Here is an 8228-nt window from a genome sequence, read left to right on the forward strand (position 1 = left end):
TCCCTGTGGAATGGATCCAGAATTCAGTATTTTTAATAGGTACTAAAGTGATTCCAGTGGGTGTCTGAAACTGAGGGCCACTTCGTTCAGTTTAACCTTCCCCTGCTTACCTAACCTGTTTTTATCTTCTTCTACTCCATCCCCATCTCCTCTTCTGGCTAATTTTTTCCTGCTATCTGTAAGTTTGTCTTTCTCCGTTATTGGAGTATATTATTTTAATTATGCCATATTCAATAAGAAAAAAATTTATAGATGCTCTCAAAACAATCAATATGGTATGGCTTAGTGTGTATAGACAGAGCTGTTCTGGGAACAAAATAATGCTTCACTTTACCAAGAAGCTTCATGTCTGCAAATTCTATACCTCTCTGATCCTCAGTTTTCTCCTCTGTAGAATGAAGGCTTTAGAATAAAATTCTCTATGTTCTCTTCTAATTTATAAATTCCACAATTCTAAGTATAGTAAAAAGATCATGGTCTTATGGAAGGAGTTCTGGACCCCAATCTCCAAATAGATCTGATTTAAAAACAAACTGTTTGGCTTAGTTTTGTTTCCTCCAGAAGAAGAATCATAGGCAAGGATTTGCAGGTGGTTTATTTAGGAGATAACCCAAGAAGCACCAGGACATCAAAGCAAGTGATATAGGGTGGGTGGTCAAGATTGGTGCCACTATGTGCCACTGGAATTTAACGCTTTGGGCAACTCTGGGGGCCAGTAGAGAATATGGGCCTCAGAGTTATCCGGCCAGAGACAAGAAGGAGCTGGGGGTGGGAAACTGATTTTTGATTTTTGTCAGTCATTGGTTGATGACTACTCCTGGGGAACTTAATTCTCCAGCCCTTTCTGCCTGCTGTGCACAAAGGCAGAGAAATATGATAGCAAGAGAAGCCCTCAGGCAATGAGATGCAAATATTGACATTCAGATGTCAGGTCAATGTGCACCACAGGGTTGAGGCCAAAGGGGATATAAGCAGATGCCAATGCAGTTCTTTTTTAAAATGGCAGTAAATTCTTTCTCCTTGTAGATTTAATAAAGACATTTGAGAAGTAAATGAATGAACATTTCTGAAACACATTGAGGACCCTTCCACAGCACTTTTGGGTAAATGACTGTACGCAGAGTACTGAGATAAACGTATTCTGTTTAAAAGGCTTTTTAGGATTCCTTTAGACAGCACATAAACAATTTCAGCTTATTTGGGTGCCATTTAGTTAGATCCTGTTTCAGACCACTAAGTGGCAACTTTTTCAAATACTGGGAGGTTAAGGAATTAGATTTTTGTACTGAAAGTGAATGAAAATAAATATTACTTTCAGATATTGACAGATTATCTTGCAGGTGTAAAGAAGAAAAGGTGCTGCTAGTATGCTGTGAATCTCCTGCTTAAGCCCAAAAGGAGAAAGGTGGACAAAGTGCTGATATTTGTCCTTTTCATACCTGTGCCAGAGCCTGCAGACATATAACAGGACCATGCAGATTTGTTTTCTCCCTAATGAATAGAAAATGTCACCACTGTTGTTCAGGCTCATCATGGTGATGTTCTCCTAAGACGATGGACTCTGTGTCTTATTGTAATGTACTGAACAAGCAGTGTTGATCTCTTCTTGACCTAAACATTCCAGAACATTTCTGATGCTAAGGGATTTTTTAAGAGACAGGGTATTACTATGTTGCTCAGGCTGGCCTTGACCTCCTAGGTTCAAATGATCCTCCCACCTCAGTTTCCCAAGTAGCTGGACAGCGGGACTACAGGTACTCACCACCACACTCAGTTGGGATTTTCTATTTTAAGGTTGGGTAAGTGGGATAGACTTATCTCTAATTTTAATATCTCACTTAGAATTTCTTCACTGTGGCAAAAGATAAATATTTTTTCTTCAGACCCATTACTCTTACCTCTCTGGATATTACTTAAAGGCATCAGAGACTTCCCCATGGCACTAATGGAAAAGCAAAATCAGTGAACCAGATCCCACCCAGTGTCAGAAAGGTTCAAACCAGAGCCACTTCATCTTGAATAGGGGCTGGGTAAAATGAGGCTGAGACCTGCTGGGCTGCATTCCCAGAAAGTTAGGCATTCTTAGTCACAGGAAGTTCATGGTTAAGGGCACAGGTTAATAACGTTTACTGAACAGATCCAGGACTTACCAGATCCAGAACTTAACAGACCCAGGAAATGCCCTGATGTTCCTGTATCTTAAGAACAAAAGCATTCTTAGTGTAAGAATACATTTCACTTTAATGATAATAATATAGATTTTTGCAGTAGACAGTACTTACACAAAGATTAACAATCCTTTGTCACGAGCCTTTGTAGTAGAGCACATCTCTCCATGATTTTTTGCTTTGTTATCTTATATGTAAACAAGCATCGTACCTAAGGTGGATGTGTTCCTCCTCTTGCTTTCAGGAACATTGTTCTCTGTCTATGAGCAGCCATTCTTGTATTCCTTTACTTTCTTAATAAATTTGCTTTCACTTCACTCAGGACTCACCTTGGATTCTTTCTTGCTCAAGATCCAAGAACTTTCCCTTGGGATCTGAATTGGGACCACTTTTCAGTAACACTAGTGCAGAGTAAAAGAAATGCAGGAGTCTAGACTCGGAAATGGAGATAGTGCAATTGGGGCGGGGGAGGGTATGCCCCAGTGTGAATGCCTCTATGGGTTTAGACCAGGGGAGTCCAGTCATTTGGCTCCCGTGGTTCTCGTTTGAAGAAGAATTGTCTTGGGCCACACATAAAATATACTAACACTAGTAATAGCTGATGAGCTATTTTTTTTTTAAAGGTCCATGCATAAATCTCATGTTTTAGGAAAGTTTATGAATTTGTGTTGGGCCACATTCAAAGCTGTCCTGGGCTGCATGTGGCCCATGGATTGTGGGATAGACAAGCTTGCTTTAGATTGTTTCTAAAACAGAAGCATATATTTGAAGCATCAAAACCAGCCACCCCCATTTGAGCTGCTGGATGACCCAAGCTGCACGAGTGACTCCAGACTAGACCAACAGAAGAATTGCTTAGTTACGTACAGTTCAAATGGTTTTTCCACTGAATCATGAATACATAAAATGGTTATTGTCTTCAATCACTGGGTCTGTGGTGGTTGGTTATGCAGAAATAAATAATTAATATAGTAACTTAAGCAACAACCAGTGATTGCTTAATAAGGGAAGACGTTGACATTTCAAAAATATTTGAAAGATTATTTAGCCCTGGTTAAAATATCTCAAGTTTTTATTGTAAACTCTTTGTTGCAGGTAAGCCCACTGTGCATCAGATATGTCTCGTAAACTCCTTTCTTCTGTGCCATCGCTTATGCAGCCCCTAAGCTTGGGATGCCTCCTCTGCTCCTCTCAGCCTGACTATAGAAAGCTGCTCTCCAAAATAAACCTCCTCCATAATGTTTGCCTTGCAAACATTATTATTAAGATGAGCCTGGTTCTCAATAATTTCTTCAGTCACTAAACCCATATAACCATAATAAAATTTACTTATTTGGCACTATATCAACCGATTCGAAAGCCTTATCTCCCATGTGGACTATAAGCTTCTTGAAGGAAATATGCCTGCACCTAGTATGGTATCTGTGACATGGCTCAAGATGTGTGACAACCCACTCACTAAAGTAGGTGACTTTGTCTTTGCCTACTCTGCTCTGAGTTAACACATGGCAGGAGGTGAAGAATCAGAATGTGATGAAAGCTTCTAAGTACTTGGATCTTAGCTCTTTAAAGGTGCAACTGTTGACTTTTTTATGACCCTTCACTTTTTAGTTCCAAATATATTTTAAAAATATGGAAACATACCAGGAGAGTGTTATCCTCAGAGTCATTGCTGAGTATTGTTGCTGTGGATGTGGTTGTAGGAGTTATAGTGGGATTCACATGGAAGGTGGCAGGGGCACTTCCCCATGGCAGCAAAGTGAGTAAACTTCAATACATTTGTGGTACCAGGTTCCACCGAATGAGCCTCATCTCCACTTCCTTGTGTTTCTTTCTGTTCTTCCTCTTTACAACACACTTGGAAGGCAGACTGAACCTCTGGTCCTCATTTTAGTCAATAAGGTCAACCCTACACAGAAGGATTTCCTTTCAATTTAGTGATTCTGTTTTTTGAACTTCAAGAAGGTCAAGTTTTAGAGATATTACATTTCTGGTGGATGCGCCTTTGTTCTTGATGATAATTTTAAATCTCGCTCCCTAAGGGAGAATGACTGGCAGCTATCAACAGGAACTATAAGAAGATCTAAGCCACACAAACATAAAAATGTAAAAGAAGTGTCAGCTCAAGTTTTTCTCTATGGAATGTAATGTAAAACCCAGAAACATTTACAGAGTTGACCTAGGAGAGAATCTGAAAACAAAGACAGAATTTCCTGGGACTGTTTTAACCTAGAGGTTGAAATGGATGCCTCTTGAAATAAATATAAAGGATCTCCTTTCATACTTTCTTGGTTTCAAGTTCAAGGGTTCAAGGGTAGTGTGCTTCTTCACTCTATTTCTAATTCATTTTAGAATTTGAGTCACCCAGAAGAACTTAGGTACCAAATGACCTGGAGTATAAGTATGCCACTTATGTGACAGAGATTTTAAAGGAAAATAATTAAGCACATGTCTCGTATTTCAAGGCTCTGATTTGGCTAGATATGTGAAGCAACTTGCTCAATTTCTTCACTAGTAGTGACAATCATTATTATAAACAACCTGGCACGGGCTACATTCTTACTTTATACTAGGCACATTTTGCTAAGTGCTTTAAAAACAAAATTTACAATTCAAATAGCTCAGCAATATTGATATTATTCTTAATTTACAAGTGCAGATGCGAGCCTTAACTAATAACGGATTGGTACTGAAGTAAGAAAGATCATCTTATTTGCCTTGAGGTAGGACCAACTGCGGTTATAATTTATACTCTAGAGCTTCCTTTGGGATCAAGCTGAGATTGTAATTCACAATCATTCTCCTTCCTTGCTTTGGTTCCTTCCTTTCTATTAGCTTCCCTCACTATTTCTGAGAGCAATTCCTTAATAAATCATTTGCTCATGAATCTTCATCGCAGAGGTGATTTACTTAAGACACTAGTCGAGAAGGATGTTCTTATTTATTATAGGACTAAAGAAAGGTCAATGATACAACTTGTTCAAAATCACAAGGTTAGTAAAGATGGGAGCCCACATTTGAACTCATGTCTGGCTCCTTCTCAAAGTCATATTGCAGACTTCACCTTACACTTTCTTTCTTAAACTGAAGAGGACACAGCAGCTAAGGTATAACTCAACAGATAACTTGATAGTGTCACTACCCTGATCATGCCCACCTCACCCTCAGCCTCCTCTAACTCAAGAACAACTATCTCTTCATAGATGTTGAAGATATTGAGGATCTCCAATACTGAGATATTGAGGACAGGAAGCAAACTTCCCTCCCCTGCTAGTCCATTGATGTAGCCTGAGAAGTTTTGTTTTCCTCAGTTTTTATCTCTCAATTTGAGAAATGCTTTAGACATGGTCACAATCTGAGAAGGGAGGGATATGGATTAAAGGCAGATATAAAAGGACAACTAGATGCTATTGGAAAATGTAGACTATAAAATAAAGCCATTTGTTCTCTGAACTCCGGACTTTGTATGTCAGGGGTGCACAGCTTTGCAGGCCAGTTGCATTCATTCCACTGACTCAATCTATTTTGTAAAACATTTCCAGTTCCATGACTATGACCTGATCTAAAAGTTGACTAACTGTGGTACCAAAGCAAGTTTTTTTTTTTTCCCCCAACACCTGCCTCAATGCCTTATTTGCAAACTGTACAGGAAGCAGTCTTATCACTTTTTACTAATTAATCATGAAAGCATTCGATTTTTCCTTATGAGTGGACTACACACACATGTTATTTGTATGGAGGTAGCTCCTATAAGCTTTAATCATTAGACAAATATTGATATATTATTGATATATTATTGTTTATCTTAAGATGGTTCATTATACAATTTACAGATACACAATATATGCGCAAGATAAACAATAAAAGTATTTGTTTCAGCTAGAGTTGCCTAGAAAAAGTCAGAGACCAAGATTGCAAGAGGTGCGAGAGAGGGTGAAGACAAAGGAAGAGAGGCAGAGAAGGGTGAAACAAGGTCAGAGGATATTATACTAGTCATTGTTTCATGATGATCTGTGCATAGATTGTCTGGCAGGAGCTTAGCCCCATGTGATGTTTCTGTTCAGGTATTGTAAAAACATTGCCCATGGAGCAGTCCATGAAAGGAAATATGATGAGGACATTTATTTATTTACTTGCCTGATCCCTCCTGTGTCCTATTTTCTACTGCTCAAAGGTGATGTCCTAGTGGATTGCCTCCTAGCACTTCCAGTTTTGTATCATGTAATATTTAGCAGCTTCTCTTTTAAGACAGATACTGGGTTCCTAAGCATTGGCATTTATGTTAGTCAGATCCTATAGGATGAACCAGAAACTCAGCTATGTGGTAAGCCTGACATTCCTGCAGGAAGCAACTGGTGATCCAGCTGCACAGGTCCAGTCACTGTTGGTCATTGCCCAGCATCTAAGAGCATGGGACTGAGAATCTGGAGAAGTTGGCACCACTCTTTCTTGGACCTTCTGCCACCAGCAGAACAAGCATGAAGGAGCCCGCTGAAGGTTGAGAGATGATGTGAAGCACAGATGAACCCTCCCAGCTGAGGCCATCCTTGACCAATGCTATGGTTTGAATGTCTGTGTCTCCTCCAAATTCAGATGTTGAAATCCTAACATTCAATGTGATGGTTTTAGGAGATGAGGCCTTTGGGAAGTGATTAGGCCATGGGGGTGGGACCCTCATAAATGAGATTAGTGCCCTCATATAAGAGACCCCCAAGGCCGGGCACGGTGGCTCAAGCCTGTAATCCCAGCACTTTGGGAGGCCGAGACGGGCGGATCACAAGGTCAGGAGATCGAGACCATCCTGGCTAACCCAGTGAAACCCCGTCTCTACTAAAAAATACAAAAAACTAGCCGGGCGAGGTGGCGGGCACTTGTAGTCCCAGCTACTCGGGAGGCTGAGGCAGGAGAATGGCGTAAACCCGGAAGGCGGAGCTTGCAGTGAGCTGAGATCCAGCCACTGCACTCCAGCCTGGGCGACAGAGCGAGACTCCATCTCAAAAAAAAAAAAAAAGAGACCCCCAAAACTCCCTGTCCCTTCCACCATGTGAGGACACAGTAGGAAATTGGCTGCCTGCAAACAGGAAAAGGCCCCTCAATGGAAACTGACCATGCTGGCATGCTGATCTCAGACCTAGCCTGCAGAACTATGAGAAATAAATTTCCATGGTTTTAAGTCACCCAGTCAACGGTATTTTGTTACAGCAGCATGAATAAGACAATCAGCCAGATCTGATTTACCAACCAACTCACCTAAGATACATAAGCAAGCTAGCCAGAGCCAGTCAAGACCAGGCCAGATGTGTAGGTCTTCCCAGCCAATCCACAGACACATAAACAAGAAGGCGTGTTTATGATTGTAAAGCACAGAGGTTTTGTGCATGTTTTTAAGCAGCATTATTGTGGCCATAGATCACCAATCAAAAGCTTAACAACAATCCTACAGGGTAGATATGACTTTTTTTGTTTAAATGTCAACCAATATGAAAGCAGAAGAGATTAAACGATTTGGCCAAGATCTCACATTACGCATTTGATTGGAACCCAGGGATATCTAATTCCATGGTTTTAATTCTATAATTTATGGATTAATTTTCCTTAGATCCTTGATACTTATTCTGTATTGACTAGTGACTCTTAGTGGATAATTTGATCATGTTGTCTTCCTCCTTAAGGTACTATATCTTATTTAAATGTTATGTTTTCAGAGCCTGGAGTTTTGTAATTAAGTAAATATTAAGGATATGGAACATAAAGTAGAGAGAATATATCAGGAAGAGCGACAGATAAAATACACTAAGGGAAAGACAGGTAAGTACATATTTTTACCATAAGGGAGAGAAGACAGGTGAGGTTTGGGGTGGAGTGATGTGCATAGTGAGCCCATAAGGGGATTGCTGGTTTCCTAGGTAGCTTGAGCATGATGCATGCATAGATCTTCGTGGTTCAGGATTATTATTATTATTATTTTTGAGACGGAGTCTTGCTCTGTTGCCCCTCAGCCTCCCAAGTAGCTGGGACTACAGGCGCCCACCACCATGCCTGGCTAATTTTTTTTTTTTT

This window comes from Colobus angolensis, unplaced genomic scaffold (assembly GCF_000951035.1).
Source record: "Colobus angolensis palliatus isolate OR3802 unplaced genomic scaffold, Cang.pa_1.0 Scaffold285, whole genome shotgun sequence".
Classification (NCBI taxonomy): Eukaryota; Metazoa; Chordata; class Mammalia; order Primates; family Cercopithecidae; genus Colobus; species Colobus angolensis.